The sequence below is a fragment of the Anabrus simplex genome, chromosome 1 (assembly GCF_040414725.1).
Source record: "Anabrus simplex isolate iqAnaSimp1 chromosome 1, ASM4041472v1, whole genome shotgun sequence".
In the NCBI taxonomy this organism is placed as follows: Eukaryota; Metazoa; Arthropoda; class Insecta; order Orthoptera; family Tettigoniidae; genus Anabrus; species Anabrus simplex.
In genome coordinates, this window is record NC_090265.1 from 135,020,984 (window position 1) to 135,035,202 (window position 14,219).

Genomic DNA, 14,219 nt, shown 5'->3' on the forward strand with positions numbered 1-14,219 from the left:
TTTGCGTACTATTGTCTTCGTCCACAACGCCCCCCGGACCATCTCCTAAAAGTTCATGTTTCTAGAAACATCCCCTTTGCCGCCCCTACTTCTCCTTCACTAGCGCTTCGTCACACAGCACAAGATACTAGCACACACACTCATCGCGCGGTAGCCGTCACACGAAGTACACAGCTGTAGAGGTGAATCAGCCGTATCAACAGTTAGATTCAATCAGCTTCTTTATCAATTTTCTCGCTTTTCTTTTAATATTGGGTTTCATCATTGCAGGGTTCCCATTGAACTGAGAAGATAAGTCCGCCTAACAACTGTAGGACAAATTAATTACAGTTCCAACCACGCATAAAGCAATAAAAATACGAAGTTTTAGTACTTCATAAATATAAGAAGACGGCTCAATTTTCAACAACTATATTATATATAATGAATTTTTTCCAACAAAAGCAGCTAATATACAAATGAAATGAACATTTTAACATCAAATAGACTGCATGAAATTTTTATTCCTCAATTTTAAGTGCGCATTCTAATTAGACAGTACGAGAGCATAGAATTACAGACATCAAGGAATGTGAAGACAACTCATCAACCAGATGAGAAAAATTTTATATTCATGATTTACAAGAATTCTCTTGTTACATATTAGGGATATTTAATATAGCATAATAGATGTTTAGGATTTAACCAATAAATATTCTGTTGTATGTAAATATGTATATGTATGAGTTAAGTATGACAATATTTTGTTTAATATTTAGATCGCCAATTTTTTTCACATTTTCTAAATCAGCTGATGATGGTGACATAATAGAGCACCGAAACATGTACTGTAATAAATAATGTTGTAAATATCATCCAACAACATTGTATTAGTATTGAAAAGGTGGAACCTGATAGACTTTAATTAATTGTGGACCCATTATCTTGCGAAGATATTTTCTCTCAGCCTTTTCAGTGTCTCTTAGACCAGCCTTCCCAGTCATTCGGAGACATTCACTAGCATACAGACATTCCATTTTAATTGCAATGTTGTAGTGTCTGATCAAATCAAATCATTTTATTTGAAAATGAGATGTCTACCTCGGTGGCAAATGGTACACAAAAATACATTATTATCAAGCACTAAATATTAAATTAACAAAAGAAGAAGACTTTCCTAAAATACAGTATTATACAATTTACACTAACAATTTTTCTATTAAACACACAGCTTATCCTTAATAAATTTAAATTATTTACAAAATTCTACTCATAATATCTTCTGTACTCACAAACATAAACAACTCATATACAGTATGTGGAATTACTTCAAATAATACTACTGTATATAACTGCTATAAGGTTAAAATTTAGGTACGTTGCATTTTTTTAACCATTTTTGTACCTAACAAGCATAACGACCTGCTGCGTCTTAACCAGAGCCCTTATTTCCACCGCTTTCCAGAGTTCCTGAAGGGCCTTCACAGCTACCGTAGTGGTCCCAGGGCCGTCGAAGTCCCCATTGTACTTCACCTCTGCAGGCAGTCCCCTACTTCGGCTGTCCAATCTCCATAGACCAGGGGATGGAATTAATTTCTTCACAATTCGCAAAAATTCTTTACTTACAATAACCTGCACAGGTCAAATGCCCACTAATATTTCATTTCTTTTCTTTGTTGCTGTTTATACTTTTCTTGAATATCTGTACAGGTTTTGGAAAAGGATCAAACACTTCCCCTGGCAAACTGTTCCACTCCTTCACGCCGTTCCCAATGAATGAAAATTTACCGCAATCGCTTCTGCTAAAATCTCTTCTAATTTTATACTTGTGTTCAGCCATGCCAATGTAATTATTTTCCAACTGAAGCCTTTCACGGATTTTCCCCCCATGCTTCCTCTCCTGTATAGACTCTTATATAATCCTATACGTCTCAGTCTTGTTTTTATCTCTTCTCTTACTTAAAGTTTCCCACCCAAGTTTCTCTAACATTTCTGATACACTACTTTTTCTCCTGAAATCCAATTTTACAAATCTTGCTGCTTTCCTCTGTACGTACACCCAGCGAATATAATGCGACGGTTTTACTCAGCCAAACATTTCATAGCGGATAGGTCTCTCCCCTCGTATAACATCGCTTAAGAAACAACACTGCATAGTCAAAAGAATACAGCCAAATGCGATGGTTCAACATCGCTTAACTAACATGGACTGGATGATTTTCCTCTTAGAAATTAGCTGAGCTAGAAAAGTCAATTCCTAAGACTTTAGGATCGTTTATTCAGTTTTATATGTGTTTTTCCTTCGGGTGCAAAATTAGCAAACGAACGAATAGGTCATGCGGTTAGGTGCACGCAGCTGTGAGTTTCCAGTCAGGAGATAGTGGGTTAACCCCACTGTCGGCAGCCCTGGAGATGGTTTTCCGTGGTTTTCCATTTTCACACCGGACAAATACAGGGGATGTACCTTAATTAAGACCGCGGTCACTTCCTTCCCACTCCTAGCCATTTCCTGATCCATCGCCGTCATAAAACCGATCTGTATCTGTGCGACGTAAAGCCGATTGTAAAAATCTATATATATTGTTACGGGGTTAGCCATGGAATGCGGAGGTGAAAGAAGGTGCCGGGATGAATGGGTCTAACTACAATGTCAAGAAAAGAATTTAAAAACTTAACGGAAGGTTATATTTTTGAAAAACAACAAATTTAACAACTTTTCACTTAGTGAGATTACAATGACATAGCAATTTAGAAACAAGACTTAGGAAAATCCGAGACTTCAGAACTTTAACTCTCTTGGGCTACAAGCCCCTAGTTTTACAATCTTTGAGTTCCCAGCTCAAATTTACAAAAGAGCACAAATTTGTTCAAAGGGCAGAAATCCCCTAATACATGGAACACTAGCTCCTTAAGCTACAATACCAGGCCTCCCAGAGGCACTTCTATGACACTTGAAAAAGAGCAAAAGTGCTCTCAGGTTTCCAAGCCTACAACATGAAAATCTAATAATCACTGGCCTTACAAGGCATTATTTACAAATAGAAATCTTATTACACAGAGATATCTAGTACCCAACCTACGGGGCCTTAGTAAAAAAGAACAGGTTAAATAAATGGCCCGAAACACAAATTGAATGGAGGCGTGTACTTGCACTCCTAGATATGAATACTAAAATCCTAAAGGGCACCAGGCCAATGAAACAGGGGCTATTCCCAAACTACTGAGGTTGCACGCATGGAAATAACTTTAACACATTGCAGAAACGAAAGCGTGGCACCTCAAACCAAGATGAAGGGGAGCTCGAGAGGGTCAATCACTCTCTATCCCCGATTTCCAGTTAAAAGTTTTTATGAATTAATTACATAAGCCGGCAGAGAATTACATTTTTACAAAAGAAGGTTGCATAGTTAATGATTCGGACCTCCCGTGAAGTCTACTTGTGTACGCCGCAGATTAGAAGTGTATCTACAGTCCCCAGATGAGTTGGCGGTAGAGGCGCCGCAAATCAACCTTTGCCGGAAGATGGACTCCGGTGCGCCGTACACAAGTAGACTTCACGGGAGTGGAGTGGGCCCGTACCCCACCTTTGTGGTAGTACGGTGGAGAACGGCTGCGGGAGCACTGAAACAGTAAGATCTCGGCAACAGAAAAGTGTTGCTTGTGACTTGAGATTAGAGGGTACGATCTTTGTTGGTGATGCTGAGGGCCGGGCGGCGTGAAAGGCTTTTATGTCAATAGTGTGGATATGCAGGAGGGGAGGGGGGCTTGGTAATGGCCACTCAGGAATGGACAGCAGGAAAACCAGAGGGGAAGATCGTACATACAGTTTATACATATATCAAAATAAAATAATTTGGGGCAGAAGGCCTGTCAAAAATATAACCTTCAAACTGCTGCTAAACGTTGATGGCTAAGTTAACAATGACATTACACAGGTTTCACCTGAGACAGGTGAACTCTAAAGATCCTCTCCGTGGCTGGATTGCTCACTAATAAGGTAACCGGAGTCAAAAAATCCAATATGATGCACGGCCCATGAAATCTGGGGGCAAGCTTGCCCGCAGGAACAAAGTTTCTTACCATGACTTGATCTCCTATTTTCAAATTGGTGGGCCTCCATCCACGATCGTATCTTTCCCTAACCTTTTCATGAGAAAACTTAAGATTGGCCTTAGGCTTCTTCCATAAATCTCTAATATTATCGGGATCTATTGTCTCTGGTAGAATATCAGTAGTGATTGATTGACACAATGGTGCCATCACGAATGCACTCTGGTGGGTGTTCTACACATTACAGATCCTTGTAAATCTAATCATTTTCTCACACATCAATGGTAGGCACGTATATCAAAATGGGATAATATTGGACCACTCCTTCTAGGTGCTTAACTCTTTTTTGTCAGTTAGTGTATATAGATATATATAGATGGTGATTAGTGCTGTTTAAAGAGGCTTAATGTCAACGTCATTCCAGCATCTGATATAATACCGTATTTGACCATCTTTTTCAGTGCAGAACCCGGAAGAGAAGAAGAATGTCCAAATGAGGCAGCGGTGGAGGTTGCAGAGGCTGGTATCATTACATGGTCCTCCCTCATCAACAACTCTTTCCCGATACTCTTTGTCCTGATCGGCGGCTCATGGAGTGACAATAATGGTGGGATACGCAAGCCGCTCATGATACTACCTGTGCTGGGGCAAATGATCAGCGATGTCTTACTCATCTTCAACTCCATCTTCTGGCAATGGTCGCCCAGTATCGCTGCATTGTCCTACTCACTGCCCTCTGGGATGTGTGGAGGGCGAGTCACTATTTCAATTGGCATACTCAGCTACATAGCCGACATCACCACTCACAAGAACCGAACTTTCAGGTTACTTTTATGTTGTTGTTGTTGTTATTACTATTACTGTATATTAGAAGTAGTAGAGGAGTAAGTATGTTTATTATACCAGTAACATGTCGTCCCTACTCTGGCAAACTAACGAATCTGCAAATTGTCAATAGGTTAGGAGAGCAGAAAGAAGTTGTGATTGCTCATGTCAGATCAATGTTTATATTTCATGATTGGTTTTATGTGTTAGGCATACAGAACGAGCTGCAGATGTGAGACTTTGACAGAGAGTAGACAATATATAAATAATAAAATATAGACCAATACTTGAGAACTACATATTCCCTAGTTTGTCACTTTCGCTAGTTTGCCAGAGAGGGGACGATGTTTATGTATTTCTAAAAGTCACATTCTGAAAGCATTTCTGCAAATTATGCATGCATGCATAAGATCAAAGTGCAAAACAGACATGAATGACAACTAAACTGGGTTCAGAAATGGTTTTGGTACCCAAGAGGCATTGTTCAGAGTCTATGTTCTCCTTCAAATTTGCCGAGAAGAATGCAAAGATGTATTTGCATCTTTCATTGACTGTGAGATGGCATTCAGTGGAGTCCAACACATAAAACTCATCAAGATTCTCAGGCAGAAATGAATTAGACATAAAAGATATCTGCATCATACAAAATCCTGACTGGAAACAGCAAGGCAGAGTCAAGATTGGAGGGACAATAACTTCAGAGATATGTATCAAAAGAAGAATATCCCACAGTTACATATTTCCACCACTCCTATTCAACCTTTATGCTGAACACATACTCAAAGAAGCCTTGCATGGTACTGAACTAGGTGTGAAAGCTGTGAATAAAGTTATCATAAACAATATTAGTTATGCAGATATATTACACCTTTGAAGGTCTACAAGAACTGCACAGTAGAATTCGTCTCAGTGGATTAAGATAGGGTATAAACATCATTACCACAAAAAAAAAAAAAAAAAAAAAAAAAAAAAAAAGTTCATGATGATGCCTCCATTTCATGAAATAATAATCAATACATAGAACAAGTAAGTCACTTCATGTACATTGGGTGCATCATTACAAACAATCTAGCCCTGAAAAAGAGATCAGATACTGCATTGTAATTTCTAGATCATCTTTCCAAAAGAGGAGATGATCTAAAACTCAAACTTAGGCAAAAGCTGTTGAAATGTTATACCTGGTCAACACTGTTTTATGGAAACTGCAAGAGCTGCCATTCAGTGTCCCCATCCCTGGATGCTCCTATATGCAGATGATGTGGTCATTTCACAAGAGTGCAGCCTTGTATTTTCAGCACCATGTGGAAGACAGGAAACAGAGGCTGAATGAGAATGGGCTTCACCTCAACATCAAAAAGTCAGAATATCTAGAATGTGGTCCCCACAAACCAAAAACCAATGGTACCATTTCCATCAATGGCAAGTCCTTATAAATCACCCATTTTAAATACCTTGGATCTTTGGTCGCATCAGATAATGTTACTACCTCCGATATACAGATAAGGGTCAGAAGTAACTGGTGTCCTCTGTGATAAAAAGCTACCCAAATACCTGAAGGTTAAAAATTACAAGCCAGTGATGAGACCAGTTGATCACTATGGAATAGAATGGCACCCTTTGACAAGGAAACACGGGCAAATCTTCCATGCTATGGAGATGAGGATGTTGAGTCAGTCATTTCGGGCGACGTAGACTTAAAAAATTTGCAAATGACGTGTCTTCCTCGCTGGCAAATGATACACAAAAATACATTATCAAGTACTTAATTTTAAGTTAAAAAGAAAAAAAGACATTTTCTTAAAATAGAGTGTTATACAATTTACATTAATAATTTTTCAATTAAACACACAGCTCATCGTTAATAAATACAGTACATATCATTTAAAAATTTCTACGCATAATATCTTCTTTCTTACACACATAATCAACTCATATACAGTATATGGAATCATTTCAAATAATACTACACAACTGCTAAAGATTTAAATATACATTAAATTAAATTTTTTTTTTTTACCATTTTGGTGTCTAACATGCATAACAAGCTGCTGCGTCTTAACCAGAGCCCCTTTTGCCACCACTTTTCAGAGTTCTTGAAAGGCCTTAGAGCTACCATAGCGGTCCCAGGGCCCTCAAAGTCCCCACTGTACTTCACCCCTACAGGCAGTCCACTACTTTGGCTGGCCAATCTCCACAAACCAGGGGATGGAATTAATTTATTTGCAAAAATTCTTTATTTTGAATAACCTGCACAGGTCAAAAGCCCTCTAACATTTATTTTCTCTATTACTGTTTATTTTTCATCATCATCATCGATTTTCCGCTCCAGCAAGCCAGGTATGGGTGTTTACGAGCCTCTTCCAGTTTGTATTGTTTAATGTTAAGAATTTCATTCTTCGGGTTCCGTATTGAATCAAGATTCACAATAAACAAAACAAATAATAAGATCCACCGTTTCAATACTATATATTACCAAGCTCGATAGCTGCAGTCACTTAAGTGCGGCCAGTATCCAGTAATCGGGAGATAGTGGGTTCGAACCCCACTGTCAGCAACCCTAAAGATGATTTTCCGTGGTTTCCCCATTTTCACACCAGGCAAATGCTGGGGCTGTACCTTAATTAAGGCCACGGCCGCTTCCTTCCCATTCCTAGGCCTTTCCTATCCCATCGTCGCCATAAGACATATCTGTGTCAGTGCGACGTAAAACAAATAGCAAATACTATATATTATGTGAAAATGTTTTACATTTCTGTTAACTCATCACGTTTATGAACTGCTGATGTTCTATGTACTTTTTGCTGCCAATTTACATCATGTTTGACAAGGTCTTTGAAAATTTGCTTTCTCCAACTACCATGAGGCCTCCCTCTGGGCCTCTTACCAACAACATTCCTTTCATAGTATGCTCTTGGAGTCCTAAATGGAGTCATCCTTCTCATATGTCCATACCATCATAATCTACTTAATTCTAAGGTTTCCAACAGGCTCCTGTCCAATCCAGGTTGTTGCCAAATATTTCCATTCATTATTTTTTCTCTCCTTGTATTTTGGAGACATGACCGAAGGAACTTCATTTCAGTGGCCTGCAGGTGACTTTGTGCATATCTAGTCAACGTTGCTGCTTCTAGTCCGTATGTTAGAATTGGTATAAGATATGTTTTGTACAGCGTGAGCTTGCAAGCTTAGGGACATGAGTCATCCCAAAGTAATTGACGTATGAAGTGGTAGAATTCTGATGCAGCTTGCATTTCTTGGTTTATGCTATTGTCAGAAGAAGCGAAGCTCCCTAAGTATTTGAAGTTATTCTTTTTGCACTCGCAGGTGGACTGCTTCAGGATTTCAATTCATCACTAAACTGACAGTTTTATTTCAGCTGATGATCATTCCCATTCGTTCAAAGTCTTCTTGCCAAAGATCTAGTTTAGCTTGAATTTCTGCTTTTGTCTCACCCCATAGCATAACATCATCAGCAAATTCAAGTGCATTTGTTGTCTGATCCTTCATTTTCACTGCTTTTATAACCTAATCCATTGTACAGGGCACCAGGAAATGTTCTCCACAGCGCCTACGTGCTGATGCGTGAGGTGGCATTAGCAGTTAAGTTGGCAGCACGGCTGCTCCCGCTTGTATCTAAACGAAACAAACAACAAACAGTGGAATTTGTACACACCACAGCACTTCTTAACAGATGCTGGAAGTGTTGTCCTTGTGTTCAACACGTCTACACATATTGTCAAAGACTTTCACTAAAGAGTCTTGCATAAAGGACTGCACATAATTAATGATAGTCACTTTAAGTTTATAAACACTTTTTCATCTGTCAAAACCGTAGGCCTGCCTGTTCCTGGTACATTGTGAACTGAGGTGGTCACACAAAATTTACTTATCAAATCCCAAACAGATACTTTGAATTTGGAAACCGCGCCTGAAATTTTAATTTCACATTTTCTGTAAAATGATCACCTTTGCGAAAAGCGTATTCCACCAAAAATAGCTCTTTCTTCAGTAGTAAACATTACCACCTGTATCATGTTGCACTATTCCAATCATCTATCTGAATGCTCGCTTATGCAATACACGTTGATGATTTCGACAGCCCACAGCTCACACGTGCAACCTCCCTGTACTGCTATCCTGTTGACCTTGGCCTTTCGGTGAACAAGGGTGACAGATGTGACACCGTGCTGCCAACTAAACTGCTGATGCTCCCTCACGCAGCAGCAGGTAGGCACTGCGGAGACCATTTCCTGGCGCCCGTCAGTAATGAAGAGAAGTGGTGATAGACAACTTCCTTGTTGGACTCTGCTCTTGGTTTAAAAACTGTTTGACCTGCCTCCTTGAATTTGCAGACAGCTCTTTGTCTCTCGAGCTATGATCTCATCAGGCACTTCTTTACATCTCAGAACATATCCCATATGTGCTTACGAGGTACATGATCATATGCCTTCTCAGTATCCAAGAATACAACTATAACCATTCTATTCTTATCCCAGTATTTTTCAAGGAGCATTCTTCTTGAAAAAATGAGGTCTAGCGTTGATCCATTTGCTCTAAATCCATGTTGTTCTTCCACAAGTTTAGGTTCAAAAAATGTTCTGATTTTTCTCTCCAGGATCGTCTCATGTATTTTTAACCCATGAGATAGAAGGGTTGTTACACTTCTTTCGGTCACCTTTCTTAAACAGTGGAATAATCACTCCTTGCCTCCAGTCACTGGGGATTTCATTTTCTTCTCAAATTTTATTTAGTAGTCTGTATAACCATTGTATTCCAGGTTCACCAGGTGTTTTGATCATGTCTACACTGAACTCATCCAATCCTGCAGACTTGTTATTTTTCATTTTACACATTGCTGTTTCCACTTCCAGTCAGGTTAAACTTTCCACATTATAATTTATAGTGTTTAGAGGGTCATCTTGTGTGTCATCAGTTGTATTACAGTTCAGCAAGTGATGGAAATATCTACTGAACTTCCGCAATATTTTATTTTCATTTCTAGTTACCTCTCTGTTTGGAAGCTCTATTGTGATGATAGTAGTATCATCATTTTTGTTTTTAGCAATGCTATACAGGAGCTTTTTGTGTTTATCTTGCCCTATTCTATTGGCAAGATCTTCTTTGCATTTCTGTTTTTCAATGTCAACTATTATTTTCACCTATAATCTTTTTTCTTTGTAAAATATTAGTTCATCCTTGATTTCACTTGGATTTCCTTGCACTCTGGCATGGTACAAAGCTTTTCTTGCAGCATTTCTAGCTTTGACAGCAGCTTTTACATCCTTATTCCACCATATTGTTTCATTGGATTTTCTTATTTGGCTCTGCCTTCCACATACTCTCTCAGGCTGTAAGCCATCATATGCACCTAGCTGTTGTCGTTGTCTTGAGTTCTTTGATCCGAGGTTCATATAAGTCTTGAAAGCAATTGCAATTACTCTCCAACCGACTTGCTAGGCCTAACGCTAGAGAAGATTTTCTGTCAGGGTTATCTCCCTTAGCCTTTGGCAGTCTCCTGCCACACGTGCAAGGCAGCAGCTTACTGTTGAATTTATGTGTCATTTCCTACACAAAGGCTTCAAAAAGCCCCCTAAGGATGATTTCCTCTGCCCATAGCCATAGGTTTTCCCTTAAACCTATAGCAGATCAAGAGCATCATCATCAAAGCCAGGAGAACAGCTCACTTAGACCTTGTTTACTCTTTTCTTGAATATCTGTACAGATTTTTGAAAAAGGATCAAAATTTCCCCCGGTAAAATGTTGCACTTGTTCATGCCCTTCCCAATGAATGAAAATTTACCCCAATTTCTTCTGAAAAATCTCAACTAATTTTATATTTTGGTGTGGCCCAGTCATGGAGAAAGCAAGAGAGGCTCGACTCCAATTGTATGGCCATGTCATGTGAAGCCTTCCTAGGGAGGCATTTGAAGGTTCTTGATTTTAAGACCAAATTGTACTTACTGTATATTTCTATGAGACACTCCCTGTTTATTCTTTTGTGCGCTGGTTAAAGGCCTACTATCCTTTGGTATTTTTGTTCCTTGCCAACCAGCGCATTAAAGTCACCCAGGAGTCTGTAGAATGATGAGATGGAATACCTTGGACAAATTTCATAACAAATAACAAAGCTAGAGCTAGAGCGGAGCAAGAGCATCATCAAAGGCCAAGACCTGGAGGAGCTCATATTCTAAGCAAATTTCAAATTGATCGTATGGCTATAGACAGACAATAAAATAGAAAGATACTAAATGTCAAGGTATTGTGAGTAGCAAACATAGACTTTTCACTTGTCAAGGCTAATTTTCAACTCTTGAGAAGAACAGCAAAACCCCCAAGGAGTTCTTGAATACCCAGGTTCAACACTCTGCGACTATGTGATGAAAACTGCGACTTTCAGGATACACTTGGGAAGAATACACAGAGAGAAGGTTGGCCAGCCCTACAAAAAGCTCTTCTGGATGCCTCCCATGAAATTATCCCTAGTACGTCGAACAAAGGCAAGCACCCTTGGTGGACAACAGAGTGCGACCAGGCCATAGAAGAAAGGCATAGAGCCTGGATGAGGTGGATCCAGCACAAGAATAAAGCCAACCACGAGGCCTTAATCAAGCAAAGAAAGGCAACAGAAAACACTGTATGCAGAGCCAAGAGGAATTGATTACAAACCCTGCTGCAACAAGCAGAAGAAAACTACCAGAGAAATAACTCTAGAGACCTGTACAAGGGACTCAAGAAACTTACTTCTTCATGGGCCGGATGGGAAGATTCAACTGGATAACAGGGACTGCACCAATATTCTTGCAGATTATTTCCAGAAGCTCCTCAACACAGAAGATCCTAATGAAAGACCAATCTCCATGAGCCTTCAACCAGGAACCCTGATTTTCAACCACCTACCATGAATGAAATAGAAGATATAATGAAGAACGTAAAGAATAACAGGGCCTCAGATGAATATGGTATAGTGGCAGAGATGTGGAAATACGCAGAAGAACAGTCCCTGCAGAGCATCCAACAGATTTTAAAAGATATATGGACAACAAAGATCTTACCGGAAGGTTGGACGTCAGCTGTTGTACGCCCACTCCACAAGAAGGGAAGCAAGACAGACCTCAATAATTACAGAGGTATCTCCTTATAACAGGTCACCTAAAAGATTCTTTCTGCAGCCCTTTTAGCTAGAGTCACCAGCCAACCAGACTCTCAAGTAGGTGAATATCAGGCCAACTTCTGAGCTAATCTTGCCCAGAGCAAATACAAAATCTCAAGGCCATCCTCACCTGTAAGAATCAAAGGGGACATCCCTGCGTATTTGTCTTAGTAGATTTCCAGACTTTGTGGACAGAGAGACCCTTTTCTTCACCCTGTGGGAACTTGGCCTCTCTTGAGAAGTCCTTAAAATTGGTCCAGGCCACCTTGTAGGACACCACTTCTAAATCAAGTTCAGAGGTGAACTATCTGAGAGCTTCTCCATCAGGACAGGAGTAGGCAGGTAGATGGACTCTCTTGCATTCTCTTCTGCATCTTGGAGAAGATCATAGGCGAATGGATGGCAACATTACCAGAAGCAGGACTGAAGCTAGGGTAAAAGAAAGACAACCTTAATGTCTCATGCCTAGCCTTTGCCGATGACCACACAATACTAACTAATAGTATACAGGAGGCTGCCCATCGCCTGCAGAACCTTCATATTGTAGCGGCTAGGGTTGGCTTGAAGATGAACATCAGAAAGACTGAATTGATGACTAATATCAAGGAAGCGCTTCCACGATACCACTAGAAAACACCGCAATCAGAAAGATGCTGGTGGTCAAGTACCTAGGAGAGTAGATCTCTGTAAACCAGGGTGAGAACCTAGCCATAGACACCAGGTGCACCAAGTTTGAGAGGGCCTATCACTCCTGCAGAAGCATCTATGCATCAAAGTACTTCTCCAAGAATCTCAAACTCAGGCACTATAATGTGGTAGTAATACCACCTGTTCTCTATGCCTCTGAGTGTTGAATGATGACCACGAAAGGCCCTCTCAGGGAACTAGAACTGAAAGAAAGAGGAGAATACATGTAAGAGAAGAGGGAGGCACCTACAGAATTCGGCACAATGATAAGCTATAGCCTACAAAGAACAGGAAGACATCGTTACTGGTCTTCAATGGGCACCTAACCCGCTTGAGTCCCTGCAGACTTACCAACAGAATCTTTGCAGTGGGAGGTAGAGGGAAGGCATCCAGGAACAAGTGAATCTCTTCAGTCAAGTCGGATCTGGAACAACTGATGATCCTGATAAGTCCATACATGACAACCCACAGTTTTGGCAAGCCATCCAGGAGAGAATTTTTCCAACATCACTTACAAGTAGGAAGAACACAGGGACCAGCAAACCTATGTGGACGGAGGAAAGAAAGCTGGCTCACAGCCAGAAAATGAATGAATACTGGAAAAAGGGAAAATAGAAGGCCCAAGTGACAAGAAGATGTGAACCCCACAGTCCTCAGTAGGCCCAAATGACTAATAATAATAATAATAATAATAATAATAATAATAATAATAATAATCATTTGGAACACATATAACAAGAAAAATCATTAACTTGGAAAACAAAACTAAGACCTTAAAAACCTGAAGCATTATACGCATCGGAAATCTTAATCATTGGCAGCAAATCACTCATAAAAGATAAAGAAAAGCAAGAAAGAAAAAATGTTACGGAAAATTTCCGGCCCAGTCTGCACAGAGTGAGTATGGATGAAAAGAAAATCTCATGAAATTTATTGCCATACTGAAAAAATCTCAGACACTATCAGGAAAAGGAGGTTGAAATTCTATTGTCACATTTTCAAAATGAACAATGATAGACTGACCAAAAGAATATTCTAAATCTTGTCCTCACACTGAAAGTCAAGAACAACTGGCTAAATGAAACAGAATCAGATCTTCAGGAAATCAGCATCAACCAGGAAACTGTGAAGTACCAATCTCCTTTCAGAACTCTGATTAATAATCATTGTTTTGTGGATCCAAAAGCTAGAAGTAATAAAACCTGGACAGAAAAACGTAAGAAGAATTTCAGTGATAGTATGAAGAGATTTTGAGAAGAAAGTTCAAGCATGCTCCTCAGTTGGGCATAACAATGTAAAAATAAAAAATAAAATTTTTTATGGGGATACCATAGGTTGCAGAGGTATAAGAAGGTGTGGGCATAAATGGAAGGACAGAGAACAGATGAGAACATAATTTAAAACTCTAAAATTAAAAATTTTATTTCTTTTCTTTCTCTTTTTCTTTTGAATTTAAACAACAACAAATCTGGAGCTCATCGGCTCAAACAACAGGAATGATCAAAATTCAGGTAGACAAATATTTGAA

General features: G+C 39.5%; 1 protein-coding gene across 1 annotated transcript in view; it reads left to right on the forward strand.

Annotated features, from left to right (window-relative positions):
* Nucleotides 1-4,824: 4,824 nt before the first annotated feature.
* The window catches only part of LOC136862938 (probable peptidoglycan muropeptide transporter SLC46), a 59,483-nt gene continuing 50,088 nt past the window's right edge, over nucleotides 4,825-14,219 (forward strand). Inside the window, exon 1 of the mRNA XM_067139231.2 lies at nucleotides 4,825-4,853. The gene's annotated coding sequence lies outside the window, so the exon portion shown is untranslated. The remainder of the gene's footprint in view (nucleotides 4,854-14,219) is intronic.